Source organism: Phascolarctos cinereus, unplaced genomic scaffold (genome assembly GCF_003287225.1).
Source record: "Phascolarctos cinereus isolate Bilbo 61053 unplaced genomic scaffold, phaCin_HiC Scaffold_7;HRSCAF=346, whole genome shotgun sequence".
NCBI lineage: Eukaryota > Metazoa > Chordata > Mammalia > Diprotodontia > Phascolarctidae > Phascolarctos > Phascolarctos cinereus.
Window position 1 is genome coordinate 155,668,138 of NW_027556180.1, and position 16,598 is coordinate 155,684,735.

At 37.5% G+C, this 16,598-nt stretch overlaps 1 long non-coding RNA gene across 5 annotated transcripts; it reads right to left on the reverse strand.

Moving 5' to 3' along the window:
• Positions 1 to 469: 469 nt before the first annotated feature.
• Positions 470 to 10,223, reverse strand: LOC110203815 (uncharacterized). 5 transcript variants are annotated; one of them, XR_013483303.1, is made up of 7 exons: positions 10,075 to 10,215; positions 7,764 to 7,796; positions 5,231 to 5,263; positions 4,007 to 4,036; positions 2,834 to 2,857; positions 1,676 to 1,699; positions 470 to 531 (listed from the first exon to the last, which is right to left on the reverse strand). It is a non-coding gene; the product is annotated as an uncharacterized LOC110203815 (long non-coding RNA). The 5 variants fall into 5 exon arrangements; XR_013483302.1 differs by having other exon boundaries at positions 1,676 to 1,705; XR_013483305.1 differs by lacking the exon at positions 4,007 to 4,036 and having other exon boundaries at positions 1,676 to 1,705; positions 10,075 to 10,223.
• Between the last annotated feature and the right edge of the window lie 6,375 nt (positions 10,224 to 16,598).

Consider the following 16,598-nt stretch of genomic DNA (forward strand, 5'->3'; position numbering starts at 1 on the left):
GTGTGTGTGTGTGTGTGTGTGTCTGTGTGTGAAAGAGAGAAAGGCAGAGGGAGAGAGAAAGGCAGAGAAAAAGCAAGACAGAGACAGAGAGATAAAGATATAGCTTCAGATACATAGGGACTGTGAAAACAGAGAGAAAGAGAGAGAGAAATACCCACGCTGCAGAGACAGGAAGAGAACATTGCACTAAATATTACAAAGTGATCTTGAAATGTTTGATCTAGGATATTAGCAATGGAAAAAAGCAAACTATGCTTTGGGAAAAGATGACAAAATGGCTTTGGATTTTTGATCTGGGAAATTCTCTGTGGAAAATGAGAGCTATGCAATGGCAAGAGAAAACAAACGCTTTTAAGCTGACCACCTCTTAGTTCATCATTACCCTCTCTTTCTTGGTACTGAACTTTAAGAGTGGATGTGCCAAATGGTTTCAAATGAGAGACAAGGTCTAGGGTCCTCAAGGGATGGGGAAAGAAAGGAGTGTTTAGAAATAGACATATTGCTTACCTTCAGGTGGTTCGCCTGGGTCTCCTGGGGTAGAAAAAAGAAAAAGATGAGTGATGTTTAGGGCAAGAGTCCTTCTGAATCTCAAGACGTTTCAGAGGTGGATAAAGTAATATGTGAGCAAAGGACCCAGTGGAATTACTTGAAGAATACAAGTATTCACTTGGTCAGAGGTGCATATTCACTCAGAAAATCATCCCATACATTTCAAAGCTTTCATAAGTGTAAGTAGAAGATATAAGGAAATGAAGGAGCTAAATATAAAATGGGTGGAAAAATTAGATATTATTATGTTCAGCCTGATCTCAGCACATCTGTAAACAATAGAAACACCTTTCCAAACTACCAATTTCTTCTTCTCTTCTCTCCTTGAAGAGATTGGTTTGAGTAGGCTTGTGCTAGGTCTCAGATGGCTCCTTCCTTAGAAGAAGCAAAGAGCCTTTGTGTAAAGGGGGAAATTATGGCCAGGATATAACACTTCTTAATTTGGTGTTTTAGGTACAAATATTTTGAATAAGTGTTTCTCCTTTAGAATTGCTAATATTATATTTCCTTCTTTTCCTCTTTTGCTTTCTGAAATTTCACTGTTTCAAAGGTGAAAGTACAAGGAGAGAGAGATACAGAGAAAATGTGTGTGTGTGTAGGTGTGTGTGTGTGTGTGTCTGTGTGTCTGTGTTTGTGTGAAAGAGAGAGACAGAGGGTGAGAGAAAGGCACAGAAAAAGTGAGACAGAGACAGAGAGATAAAGATATAGATTCAGAGAAAGACCAGACACAGAGGGACTGTGAAAACAGAGGGAAAGAGAGAGAGAAATACCCACACTGCAGAGACAGGAAGAGAACATTGAAGTAAATATTACAATGTGATCTTGAAATGTTTATGTAGGATGTTAGGCAATGGAAAAAAGCAAACTATGCTTTGGGAAAAGATGACAAAATAATTTTGGATTTTTGATCTGGGAAATTCTCTGGTGGAAAAATGAGAGCTATGCAATGGCAAGAGAAAACAAAGCCTTTTAAGCTGACCACCCTCTTAGTTCATTATTACACTCTCTTTCTTGGTACTGAACTTTAAGAGTGGATGTGCCAAATGGTTTCAAATGAGAGACAAGGTCTAGGGTCCTCAAGGAAAGGGGAAAGAAAGGAGTGTTTAGAGATAGACATATTACTTACCTTCAGGTGGTTCGCCTGGGTCTCCTGGGCCTAGAAAAAATAAAAAGAGATGAGGAATGTTTAGGGCAAGAGTCCTGTGAATCTCAAGAGATTTCAGTTGTGGATAAAGGTAATATGTGATCGAGGGATCCAGTGGAATTGTTTCAAGAATGCAAGTATTCACTTGGCCAGAAGTTCATATTCACTCACAAAATCATCCTATACACTTCAAAGCATTCATAAGTGTAAGTAGAAGATATAAGAGAAACGAAGGAGCTAAATATAAAATGGGTGGAAAAATTAGGTATTATTATGTTCAGCTTGATCTCAGCACATCTCTAAAGAACTGAAACATCTTGCCAAACTACCTATTTCTTCTTGTCTTCTGTCCCTGAAGATATTTGTGTGAGTAGGCTTGTGCTAGGTCTGAGATGGATCCTTCCTTAGAAGAAGCAAAGAGCCTTTGCATAAAGGGGGAAATTATGGATAGGATGTAACATTCCTTAATTTTGTGTTTTAGGTACAAATATTTTGAATAAGCATTTGTCCGTTTGAATTACTAATATTACATTTCCTTCTTTTCCTCTTTTGCTTTCTGAAATTTCACTCTTTCAAAGGTCAAAGTACAAGGGAGAGAGAGAGATACAAGAAAATGTGTGGGTGTGTGTGTGTGTGTGTGTGTGTGTGTGTGTGTGAGAAGAGAGAGCGAGACAGAGGGAGAGAGAAAGATAGAGAAAAGCGAGACAGAGAGAGAGATAAGATATAGATTCAGAGAAGACCAGACACAGAGGGACTGTGAAAACAGAGAAAGAGAGAGAGAAATACCACAGTGGAGACATGAAGAGAACATTGCATTAAATATTACAAAGTGATCTTGAAATCTTTGATCTAGGATATTAGCCAATGGAAAAAAGCAAACTATGCTATGGGAAAAGATGACAAAATAACTTTGGATTTTTGATCTGGGAAATTCTCTGGTGGAAAAATGAGAGCTATGCAATGGCAAGAGAAAACAAAGCCTTTTAAGCTGACCACCCTCTTAGTTCATTATTACCCTCTCTTTCTTGGTACTGAACTTTAAGAGTGGATGCGCCAAATGGTTTAAAATGAGAGACAAGGTCTAGGGTCTTCAAGGAACAGGGAAAGAAAGGAGTGTTTAGAGATAGACATATTACTTACCTTCAGGTGGTTCGCCTGGGTCTCCTGGGGTAGAAAAAATAAAAAGATGAGTAACGTTTAGGGCAAGAGTCCTTCTGAATCTCAAGAGGTTTCCATTGTGGATAAAGTCAATATGTGATTGAAGGACCCAGTGGAATTACTTGAAGAATGCAAGTATCCACTTGGCCAGAGGTTCATATTCACTCACAAAATCATCCTATACATTTCAAAGCATTCATAAGTGTAAGTAGAAGATATAAGAGAAACGAAGGAGCTAAATATAAAATGGGTGGAAAAATTAGATATTATGTTCAACCTGATCTCAGCACATCTCTAAAGAATAGAAATATCTTGCCAAACTACCTATTTCTTCTTGTCTTCTGTCCTTGAAGATATTGGTGTGAGTAGGCTTGAGGCTAGGTCTGAGATGGATCCTTCCTTAGAAGAAGCAAAGAGCCTTTGCATAAAGGGGGAAATTATGGATAGGATGTAACATTCCTTAATTTTGTGTTTTAGGTACAAATATTTTGAATAAGCATTTGTCCGTTTGAATTACTAATATTACATTTCCTTATTTTCCTCTTTTGATTTCTGAAATTTCACTCTTTCAAAGTGCAAAGTACAAGGGAGAGAGAGAGATACAAAGAAAATATGTGTGTGAATGGGTGTCTGTGTGTGTGTGTGTGCGTGTGTGTGTGAGACAGAGAGAGAGAGCGAGACAGAGGGAGAGAGAAAGATAGAGAAAACGCGAGACAGAGAGAGAGATAATGATATAGATTCAGAGAATGACCAGACACAGAGGGACTGTGAAAACAGAGAGAAAGAGAGAGAGAAATACCAACAGTGGGAGACATGAAGAGAACATTGCATTAAATATTACAAAGTGATCTTGAAATCTTTGATCTAGGATATTAGCCAATGGAAAAATGCAAACTATGCTAAGGGAAAAGATGACAAAATAACTTTGGATTTTTGATCTGGGAAATTCTCTGGTGGAAAAATGAGAGCTATGCAATGGCAAGAGAAAACAAAGCTTTTTAAGCTGACCACCCTCTTAGTTCATTATTACACTCTCTTTCTTGGTACTGAACTTTAAGAGTGGATGTGCCAAATGGTTTAAAATGAGAGACAAGGTCTAGGGTCCTCAAGGAACGGGGAAAGAAAGGAGTGGTTAGAGATAGACATATTACTTACCTTCAGGTGGTTCTTCTGGTTCTTCTGGGTCTAGAAAAAATAAAAGATGAGTAATGTTTAGGGCAAGAGTCCTGTGAATCTCAAGAGGTTTCAGTTGTGCATAAAGGTAATATGTGATCAAAGGCCTCAGTGGAATTTCTTGAAGAATGCAAGTATCCACTTGGCCAGAGGTTCATATTCAGTCACAAAATCATCCTATGTATTTCAAAGCTTTCATAACTGTAAGTAGAAGATATAAGAGAAATGAAGGACCTAAGTATATAATGGGTGGAAAAATTAGATATTATCGTGTTCAGCCTGATCTCAGCACATCTCTAAGGAATAAAAACATGTTGACAAACTGACTATTTCTTCATGTCTTTTGTCCTTGAAGATATTGGTGTGAGTAGGCTTGAGGCTAGGTCTGAGTTGGATCCTTCCTTAGAAGAATTCAAGACCCTTTGAGTAAAGGGGGAAATGATGGCCAGGATGTAAAATTTCTTAATTTTATGTTTTTGGTACAAATATTTTCAATACGCCTTTGTCCTTTTGAATTCCTAATCTTATATTTCCCTCTTTTCCTCTTTTGCTTTCTCAAATTTCACTCTTTCAAAGGTCAAAGTACAAGGGGGAGAGAGAGATAGAGAGAAAATGTGTGTGTGTGTGTGGGTGTGTGTCTGTCCATATGAGTGAAAGAGAGAAAGAGAGGGGGAGAGAGAGAGAGAGAGAGAGAGAGAGAGAGAGAGAGAGAGAGAGGGAGGGAGACAGAAAGAGAGGGAGAGAAACCAAGAAAAAGTGAGACAAAGACAGAGAGATAAAGATATAGATTCAGAGAAAGACCAGACACAGAGGGACTGAGAAAACTGAGAGGAAGAGTGAGAGAAATACAAACAGTGCAGAGACTTTAAAAGAACATTGCACCAAATATTACAAAGTGATCTTGAAATCTTTGACATAGGATATTAGCTAACAGAAAAAAGCAAACATGTGTTACGGCAAAAGATGATTAAACGGCTTTGGATTTTTCATCTGGGAAATTTTCAGTTGGGAAAATAAGACCTATGCAATGGCAAGAGAGAACAAGGCCTTTTAAACTGACCACCCTGTTATTTCATTATTACCACCTCTTTCCTGGTATTGAACTTTAAGATTGGAAATGCCAAATTGTTTAAAATGAGAAATAAGTTCTAGGGTCCTCAAGGAAAAAGGAAAGACGGACTCTTTACAGATAGACATTTTACTTACCTTCACTATCCCTAGTTTGTTGCCTTGGGGCTGCTGTGGGTAGAAAAAATAAAAAGAGATGAGTAATGTTTAGGGCATGAGTCCTATGAATCTCAAGAGGTTTCAGTTCTGGATAAGGGCAATATGCAATCGAGGGCCCCAGTGAAATTCTATCAAGAGTGCAATTATCCAGTTGGCCAGAAGTTCATATTCAGTGTCAAAATCATCCTATGCATTTCAGTGCTTTTGTAACTGTAAGTAGAGGAGATAAGAGAAATGAAGGAACTAAATATAAAATGTGTAGAAAAATTACATATTGTTATTTTACACCTGATCTCAGCACACCTCTGAAAGAATAGAAACATCTTGCCAATCCACCTATTTCTTCTTGTTTTCTTTCCCTGAAGTTAGTGGTGTGAGTAGTCTTGAGGCTAGGTCTAAAATGGATCCATCCTTAGAAGAAGTGAAGAGGCTTTGCATAAAGGGAGAAATTATGGCCAAGATGTAGCATTTCTTAATTTTGTGCTTTAGGTAGAAATATTTTGAATAGGCATTTGTCCTTTTGAGTTCCTAATATTACATTTCCTCTTTTCCTCTTCTGCTTTCTGAAATTTCACTATTTTGAAGGTCAAAGTAGAAGGGAGGGACAGAGATAGAGAGAAAAGGGGTGTGTGTGTGTGTGTGTGTGTGTGTGAGAGAGAGAGAGAGAGAGAGAGAGAGAGAGAGAGAGAGAGAGAGAGAGAGAGAGAAAGAGAGAGAGAGAGAGAGAGAGAGAGAGAGGAGAGAGAGAAAGAGAGACAGAAAAAAAGAGAGACAGCCACGGAGAGATAAAGATACAGATTCAGAGAAAGACCAGACACAGAGGGACTGTGAAAAACAGAGAAGGAGAGAGAGAGAAGGAGAGACAGAAAAAGAGAGAAAGAGACATAGAAATAGAGACAAACCATTAGGGCCAAGACAGAGAGCATTTAATTGAAGATGACAAAGTGGTCTTGTGAGTTGTGATCTGCATTCCCTGGTGAAAAAAGACTATGTGCTAAGGCATTTTAACTGGATTACCCTCTGTTTCTGGGTACTTATCTTTAAGACCATAGAGGACTATGTGGTGTATAATGAGAGACAAGGTCCAGGGGCCTCAAGAAAACAGGAAAAAAGACTTTAAGAATAAACATGTTACATTCAGGTTTCTCAGATTGTTGGCTTGAGGCTTCTGTGGGTAGAATAAAGAAAAGGAAAGAGTGATATTTAGGGCAAGAGTTCTATGAATTTCAAGAGCTTTCAGTTGTGTTTAAGGGCAACCTACATTCAAGTGTACAAATGGCATTCTATCAGGAATAGAAGCACCCTCGTCCAGAGGTTACATATCCAGTCATATAATTCAGAATTCATCCAATTGTTTTCAAAGCTGCCATAACATTAAATACAGGAGGTGTGAGAAATGAAGGAAATAGAGAGAAAAAGAATGGAACATTAAATGTTGTGTTCAGTTGGATCCTACAACATCTAGTGTCACCATGATATAAGATAGTTTATCAACTTTTAAATTCTAGGTAAATAGTGGAGATAACCATGGCAGTAGAATGAACTGAAAAAGATATATCTGGAGAACATAACTGAAGCAGTGTGACTCAAGTAGAAAAACATTATTCAATACAAATTATTGTGTTTTTGCTAAAATCTGTGCCCAAATTTTTGGCATCGAGCACCTCCTCAGGCCATTGGGCTATCTAAATTAATTTTTCAAAGTTAGTTGAAGTATGAGCATGAGCCCTTTTTACTTCCCTGACAGATCTTTCACCTACTAAGAAGAAGACCACAAAAGGCAAATAAGGGAACTAATCCAAATTATTTTTCCCAGTCCAGAGTCTGAAAAAGTGACAGTAATTTGGACTTACATTTACTACTTATCTAATATTAAGGAAAGCAACAAAGTAATTAATAGAAATCAACCCAAATGTACTCCCTTTATCCAGGGACAGACACTGATTGAAATATCTTGTCAATCTTTCTATTTCTTCTTGCCCTCACTCTCTGCAGTTAGGGCTGTGATTAATTTGTGGTTAAGCCTCAGATGAGTCCATTCTTAGAAGAAGTGAAGAGGCTTTGCATAAATATGAAATATGGCAAGGATGCAGCATTTGTTTATTTAGCCTTTCAGAGCTAAATCTTTTGAATAGGCAGGCATTTAACCTTTCTGGTTCTTGGTACTACATTTCTTTCAAAGGACAGACAGAGACAGACAGGGAAACAGAGAGAGATATGTAGACAGAGGACAAACAGAGACAGAGAGCATTTCATTGAAGACATCAAAGTGACCTTGAAATTTTTATCCAGGAAATCCCCTGCTGGAAAAATGAGATCATATGTTATGGCAAGAGAGAATAATTGATTTTAATTTGAGCACATTCTTAGTTCATCATTACTCTTTTTTTTTTTTGCCTGGGTACTGATCTTGAATAGCATAAATGTCAAATGGTTTAGAATGAAAGATAACAATAACAAGGGACTAAAGTGAAAAGGAAAGAAAGACTGTTTAGATAGATACGCTACTTACGTTCAGGTTCAGCAGGTTGCTGGCTTGGGGCTTCTGTGGGTAGAAAAAAAGAAAAGGAAAGAATGATTTTTAGGGCAAGAGTCCTCTGCATCTCAAGAGTTTTCAGTTGTGGATAAGGGCAATCTGTGATTAAGAGCCCCATTGGAACTCTATCAGGAATACAAGCATCCACCTGACCAGACATTACACATCCACTTATAAAACAAAGAATTCCTAACTTCCATTTTGAAACTTTCATAACATATTAAATACTGGAGCTTTGAAAAGTGAATCAAATAGAGACAAAATTGATGGAAAGTTAGACAGTAGTGTGATCAGTCAGATCTTACAATATCTATTGTGATAATAATATAAAATAGTCTATCACCTCTTGAATTCTATGTGCATAATGGAGATAACCATGGAGGTAGAATCAATTGAAAAAGAGGTACCTGGAGGACATAATGCAAGCATTATGACTGAACTAGGAAAACACAATTTTGTTAATGATTTGTGACCTATTTCTTTGATATGCCCTATGCAGTAAACCTTTGGTATATCTAAATGAAACCTTCAAAGTTAATAGAAATGCGAGTTCAACCTCTTTTGTTTCCATCACAGGTTTTTTATCTACTAATAAGAACCCAAAAGGCAAATAATGGAAACTAATGCAAGCTATTTTTCTGAGGCCTGGGTCAGAAAAAGGGATGGTAATTTGTCCTTACAAGACCTCCCTAATAGTCTAACATAAAGGAAAACAATAACAAAGGCATCACTTCAATTCACTAACAATGTGTGACTTTACATTGGAGCAAAATCTGAGCTGAGATTTTCCTGGCTCTGAGGCTGGTCCTCTATTCGGTATGCCATGTTACCTCTCACTGGGGATTTTTGTGGCTGTTGAGTCATCTCAGTCATGTCCATCTTTCTGTGACAAAATGAAATTGTCCCTCAAATAACTTATATTCCATTGGAGGAAACCCAATATGAAGCAAAGAAAGAGCACATACAATTACATAGAGAGAGAGAGAGAGAGAGAGAGAGAGAGAGAGACAGAGACAGAGACAGAGACAGAGACAGAGACAGAGAGAGACAGATACAGAGACAGAGACAGAGACAGAGACAGAGACAGAGACAGAGACAGAGAGAAAGAACTAACAATTGAGAGATCTGGGTAGACCTTATGCGGCTACTGAGCTCTCCTTGAGGGAAGCTAGAAATTTTATAAAGATAGCCAACAACTAAGCATATGTCAGGCATGAGGACAAAAGCAGGAGAAGAAATGTCATGAGCAGGCAATAGTTAGTCTTCCAATTTCACTGAATGAAGAATGTGAAAAGGAATGATATGAAATAAGTCTAAAAAGACTGCTACAGTGAAGACATTTGAATAGAGTGTCTAACCAATGTCCAAAATAGAGGGAAAAGTGAACAATTCAATCATCTGGGCACATAAATATTCAAAGGTTTGTTGTCTCAGTAATTAGGTATCTGAAGGAGTGATGGAATTGTCTGTTTTTCATTTCAATATTTTGGTACACAGAAGCAAAGGTGTTCATAGTAGAACAGCAGTTACTTAAAGAAGATGTTGAGTTTAGGCTCATGTCCAGTGCTAGAGAAAGGTAATTGAAGTATGCAGAGGATGGAAAACAATGGATAGAGCACTAGATTTGGAGTCAGGAAAACTTGAGTTTAAACTGCCTTGGACACTTAACTAGTTATTTCCAACAAAAATAATAACTAATAATTGCCAGCGTTTACATAGTGCTTTAAAGTTTGCAAAGTGCTACAATATGCTATCTCATTTGATCCTTGCAATAACCTTAGAAAGCAGGTGCTATTATTATCTCCATTTTACCAAGTCAAGAAGAACCTCCAAACCAAAAGACACAATGACTCCAGTGTAATGAATAGGGAAACAGAGACTGAGTGACTTGCTCAGGGTCACACTACTAGCATGTATCTGATGCAGGATTTGAACTCAGGTTTTCCTACCTCCAAGTCTAGGACTCTTACCCACTACACTGCCTAGGCAAGTCAGTTAAGCCCTCTCAGTTACCTTAGCCTCAGTCTTCTTATAATCGCACCTACCTCCCAAGGTTGTTGTGAAGATCACATGTATGTAAAGGACTTTGCAAATCTTAAAGTACCATATAAATGCTAGTTTTTATTTGTAGAAGTAGTAATACTACCTCCCCCAGTTATCTAACTCTAGGAAAACTAAAGTAACTGAATCATTGAGGATGGCTTGCCCCAAGTCCTGTCATTTGACTTGAATGGTGAACCCCAAATCTCCTAATACTATCACAGTTTCCCAGTGTTCCCCCACTTACCCTTGGCTGTTCTTTGAGCTGAGCTCAGGGCCAACAGGGCCACTGAGAGAAGGAGCAGGAAAATCTTGGTGGTACCCATGATGTGGATATCACCTGTTGGACGAGCCCAGGGCAACCTTCCTCATAAAGACCTAGATGCACAATGTTCCCATTGAAGCTATACACTCAGTCCTTTGTCTGAGGAATTATTTTATGCCAATCAAGTCCCTTCCATCCCTGAGCTGACCTGGGTTGTGTTGAGTTTGAAGGCTGGCAGGAGCTTCTTGCAAAAAAAAAAAAGTCACGACTACATGTGACTTGCGTAAGGTCTTTGAAATCAAAGTTTCCTTGGCAGGAAACTCTGTATTGTATGGTATGTTATGATTGCAATTATGAATAATTTTCCATCTTGTGACTTCGATTCCAGAGAGAAACATGGGCTTCTTTTCATATTATGATATCCTGTGTTACACAAGCTATCTAAATATTATTTAGCTTATGCCCCTTCACTACCCTTCTTGCAATGCCAAGAATAAGTCAGTAAGTTCAATGTACAATGGAAGGATAAAATAACAGAAATTATATCACCATACACACAAATCGTGCAAGCAAGATATTCTCATATCCTCTTCTACTAGTAGCTGCATATCTAGCATTATCAGAACTTTTTGATCCCCTAAGACACAGTTTATGTGCGACCAGGCCATCATACCATGATTCTTCTTCACCAACATTCTAAATGATATTTCTAAAAGCACATCCACTAACTAAACTTTGTAGATTCATAATCCATTCTTCTTACAGTTAGTATGTCTGTTCAGCCTGTTTTTCAATATCCTACTTACCAGATCCCTATTATCCTGCTTTATTTCAGGTAAAGATCTTTCCCCTTGGCTATCTCTTTCTGCATTCCTATCCCCATTCCTATTCCACTCAGCCCGTGCATACCCAAGTCCAATTTGCCTTCATTCACCCTCGTAATACTATGTCCTTCAAATTACTATTCTATCATAAACACTTACCTAAATCAATGGTGTCAGACTCAGATAGAAATGGATCTTTGCAGGCCATATATTGACTTGGAAAACCATAAATTAATACTACCTAAATTATCAAAATGTTTTGTCAAACATTTCCCAGTTACATTCAAATCTGGCTCAGGCAATGCTTGGAAGGTTTGCAGTTTGACATCTCTGCCCTAAATTATCAATATATTTTTGTTTTCATTTCCATTCCTAACAGAAATGTAGTTATTCTCTAAGGATGAAATATGCCTAAAAACTCTGTTCAGTGCAGGTCCCCCTCTCACCACTTCCTCCTGAGTTTGGAATCGAGGCAGAGGTATTAACATGCATAGTCTGTTTCAGATCATTGCTCAGTTATCTTCACTCAAAAAAACCTTGCATATTTTGGGTTTCTATTCTCAAAAGTAATGAATAAGCTCCTTACTGACTTCTCAAAGCAATTATTAGGGGTTCCAAAAGATCGTATACATGTATGGATGTATATATATATATATATATATATGTACATATTGTATACACATATATTTATATATGTAAACTTGTAATAAACCAATAACATGTCACACGTGGTGTTTAAAAGTTATTGTTATGTGATACATATCAAACACTCAAATATTTTTGTACTAATAAAATCAATGCAGACAGAATCTGGGAAATACATTGCCCAATGGGAAAATCTTTATGTCAAATATCACTGCTAAACACTGGCACCTAAGATAGATGGATAAAAATTGACACAAATAAATGAGTCCATTCCCAACAGATAAGTGCTTTAAGAACATAGGTTTCAAAAGAAGGATTTTGAACTAAAAAAATTATGAAAACAAGTTCCAAATCACTAATAATAAGAGAAATATGCACAACTTGGAGCAACTCGAAGCTTTTACCTCATGCAATACAATTTATCAAAAATGTCCAAAAATAGAAAAAGTCAATTTTGGAGAAAATATGGGAAGACAGGAATACTAATACACTATTAGTATAGCTGTCGATTAGTCCTACTATTGTGGACAACAATTTAGAGTTATTAAAGAAGAATAGAAAGCTGTGTATATGTGTGTATGTGTGTGTGTGTGTGTGTGTGTGTGTAATATATATACGTATACATATACATACATAAATACATATATAATATAATATATATAGATGTACTTTGACCCCAAGACCTTATGAATTGGCAAATACCTCAATAAACTCAAACAGAAACAAAGACTGGAAAGAAACTGAGTGTCCATCGAATGGGGGAATGACTAACCAAGCTTAGGAATACAAATATAATAAAATATTTGTGTTCATTATGAATTGAGACATGAGAAATTCAGAGAAATGTGGGAGTATCTGCATGTACCAATGTCAATGAAATAAATACAGCTAAAAAAATACCCCCCGAAACCAAAATACATAATGACTACAATGTGATGAAAAAGAAACTTCACTAAAAGTAAGCTAAATCCTGGAAAAACCAACAGTGATCCCAGAAAGCAGATAATGAAAATACCCATCCTTCATCTTGGCAGAGAAAGAGGTGAGTATTAGAGCAGAAAATTGCATGCATTGTCAGAGGCAGTCTCTGTATTAGATATTTTTTTCCCTTCTATTTCTTTTTTACAAAGGAGGGTTTGATTCAGGGAGTTAGTTGAATTTGGGAAAGCACATAAAGAAAAAAAAGGGGGGCAGCTAGATGGCACAGTGGATAGAGCACCAGCCCTGGAGTCAGGAGGACCTGAGTTCAAATCTGGCATTAGACACATAATACTCACTAGCTGTGTGACTCTGGGCAAGTCACTTAACCCCAATTGCTTCATATAAAAAAGAAAAAAAAAAAAAGAAAGAAAGAAAAAGAAAGAAAGAAAAAAAAGAAAGAAAAAGAAAGAAAGAAAGAAAGAAAGAAAGAAAGAAAAAGGAATCAATTACATTTATTAAAAAAAACCCAAGAAAGTATAAAAGTAAAGTAAGTACTTCAACAATGGGCTACAGCACACAAGCACACAACCCATTTTATTTGGTGAAAGTATACCGCTCATGTAGCATTCACTGTAAAGTCAGTGGTCTTGCATCAAGGCTGATATTGTCTCTTGTGCTTCATCCTTAAGAGTTCCTGCAAAGCTGTCTTGTGCTGCAGCTTCCTTATTTCTGAAGATACCTTCACTTTAGGATTAGTCTGACTTCTAGACCAAACATCACACAAGGTAATGATCCCTGGCTAATGGAATCTACCTAAATTTTTATTATGGCGACTCTGGTAAGGCAGTTGACAAAACTTCTAGGGAAAATCCCTTGCCAATTAATCAGATTAAGAAGGAGGAAACGCCAAAGAGGAATTCCCTCACTGGCCAAATTAATTATCAGAAAATTATAAACTCTTTAGTGATAGAATGTGTGCATTGTGTTGAGTTCATAAAACTAGTTAGTTTACCTTACCAATGCAAAGAAATGCATGTTAAACAATAGTATATGAAGTCAATTCAGGAACTATGTGAATAGTTCTAAGAGTGTTGATTAATGGGCTAATGTCAAACTACTGGGAGAATTCTACTGAAATGCCCCAGGGTCTTGCCCTTAGCCTTGTTGTGTTCAATATCATTATTCCTGACTTAAAGGCATAAAAAATTTATCCAATTTTCCCCAAATAGTTAAGGTTTGGGATCCTGTTAGGCATTGCCCTTGATAAGCCATATTTGGAGAAAACACTGGCTTTTTTGTCCAATATAACATGTGACTCATATTCAGCTTGTAGTTTACCAAAAGCCCCAGAGCATTTTTACACATTGATCAACTAGGCACACCACTCCCATCATGCATTGCTGAAGTTGATATTTTGGATCCAAATTCAGGACTTTACATTTATCTTTATTAAATTAAGTATTATTACAAATATTTTGTGGAGAAGTGTTCCCAAGAGAAGAACCACTTTTGATAAGATTGATTTAACTTTACTTTAAATAAATAAAATTGGCTTTTCCCAGACAATAAACTGTGATTTGGGCTAGAGATTTCTAGCACTTTCTACCTATAATACTCATTTAGTATCCATAGCTACTAGATGTTCAATAAATATTTATTGAATGATGAAGAGACATGTTCTAGGACCCTGCCAAGAGGAACACTTTAGTTTTTTATGCCCATTCCTCTTGAGATTCTTAGAGCCTGGAGGCTATGAGGTCTGGGTGGATATGCAGGTAACAGCGGATTATTTTTTTAAAAAGAACACTAGGAAGAACAGGTGAAAAGAAAGAAAAAGGCAGTGGTTGTTTTGGCTGGGGCACTTTTCAAGCCACATTGCCACATTCTATCTTGCCAGGGTAGAGTAGATCCTAATTCTTCTTGTATACCTGCAACATGATGGAGCTTTGTTCTTGTTCTACTAACCAGACTGATCAGTAGAGCATGAGATGAGCCTCATATAAGGCCACTTCTGTGAGTGACTCTTCTATTCATGGTGTGGTAGGGTTGTGGGGAGAGATTATATACCATCCTGAAAGGTAAGGTCAAGGAGGTGGTTTGAGGATCCAAATAAGAGTGATGGGTTTGTCCTCTATGAGCTTGCGCTTGTGATGCTTCTCAAGATTGTCATGCTTTTCCTAATCCAATTCAACTGTTTTACTTTCAGTTACAATAAGAAGTCTAAATGATTTGTTAACAATAACTGATTTAAGAAGATAGAGTTTCTCATGGGATGGGGGCTGGGACAACATGTCGAATCTGGGTCCTGTGGACTTAGGAGTAATAGGTAAGAAAAATAGCCCATGAATTCCTAAAGAAGCTATTTTATTTCTGTGGGCTTTCCTTGTGATTAATTTTAACTTCTTGAAAGACAAATATTACACTTTTCTCCCTTCTCTTCTAGTCTGTATTTAATAGTTCAAAGTTTTTTTCTTGTTCCTCACTGAAAGCCTTCTTGAAAATAACAACTATTTTTTCACTGTACTATGGTGAATAAAGTGCCAATTTGGTCTGCATAACATCTCATATACTATTGTAACATTACTGATCACTGTTGCTTCGTATTTTGTACATTGTGTGCAGACTGAGACCAAATAGTAGCAGAAGTGTACAACCACTGTAATGCTGGCAGGTATTAGCACCTCCTGAATTAATACTGCCTAGGGAAAGCCTTCTTCAGATGGTCAAAAGCTCAGTGTGTCTAGGGCAGACAGACTGAATCATGTGGGTAGAGGGTACTGCATGATAATGACCTATTCGGGAAGCTGGGTATTTTATCAGAAAAAAGAACAGGTTGGATATGACAAGCTGCTGCAAATGCTATAACCAGGTTCTTTGAGGAGGGGTCATCTGTCAGAAGATAGGTGTAAATAGTTGTCACGAGGAAAATTAGTCTCACCTGGTTTAAAATCATCTCCTCACCTATGGGCTACTAAAGTAAAAGGAGAAGCCACCTGGGTCACGTGGATTCAAGTTCAGTCTCTTAGGGCAAGTATGCTGAGAAATAAAAGTTTAAACAATCTCTTCTTTAAGAAGAGCATGGTTTGAGAGGTTGAGGCAGCACTTTCATAACAGTACCTTAGAGTACTGGAGAAAAAGAGCTGTATATGATACAAGAGGGCTAATAGAAAGTCAAGTGTATTTGGTCATCTGTTGAGACAAGAATTAGGCATTCATTGATTGATAAGATGAATTCCCTTGAACCAGTAGCAGGAAATGTATATATGACTGAAACTGGAGACTGACCCAGACCTTGGAGAACCTAAGTCATATCCCACTAACATCCTTTCTTAGGTTCCTTTTTTTTTTTTTTGGTGAGGCAATTGGGGTTAAGTGACTTGCCCAGGGTCACACAGCTAGTAGGCCAGATTTGAACTTAGGTCCTCTTGACCCCAGGGCCTCAGCTCTATCCACTGCACCACCTAGCTGCCTCCTCTTAGGTTCTTCCAATGTGGACTCATAGAAACTCTGTGGCAGTTAGAGATCTGAAGAAGTAGAGTAGCTTACTATGATGGACAATGAATTCCAAAGGATCATTTTATTCTAGTCATTTTGTGAAAGATACCTGCATAAAATACCTCTACTGCCTCTATGCATACGTCAGACCTCTATATGTTGAGGAAGGACATGTTTTGGGGATGCTATAAAAGTGATGGGTGTGTATTACCTCTTGCTTGATGTTTCCCACTATTGCCATGCTTTTGTTAATCCAATTAACCTATTCTGCTTCAGATTATGATAAGTGATTTGTTAGCAATAGCCAGATCTGAGAGGAAGATCTGTTTTGTGGGATGGGGACTAAGTCAAGGTAGAGTATATTGAACCTAGGTAACAGGTAGACCAACACAAACCCCTACCGAGCCTTTTATAGATGAATGAATGAAGTTCCAGAGACACTTGGGCAAAAAGATCAAGACAAGGTGCTAGTACATAAGTAATTTAACCTATGACTTTGGGCACAACACTTAATTTCTGAGCCCTGTTTTTTCATCTGAAAATAAGAGACTTGGACAAAGTAACTTCTAAGTTACCTTTTAGATCGAAATCCTTTTGCAATTACAGTTTTTAAAGTGAGGT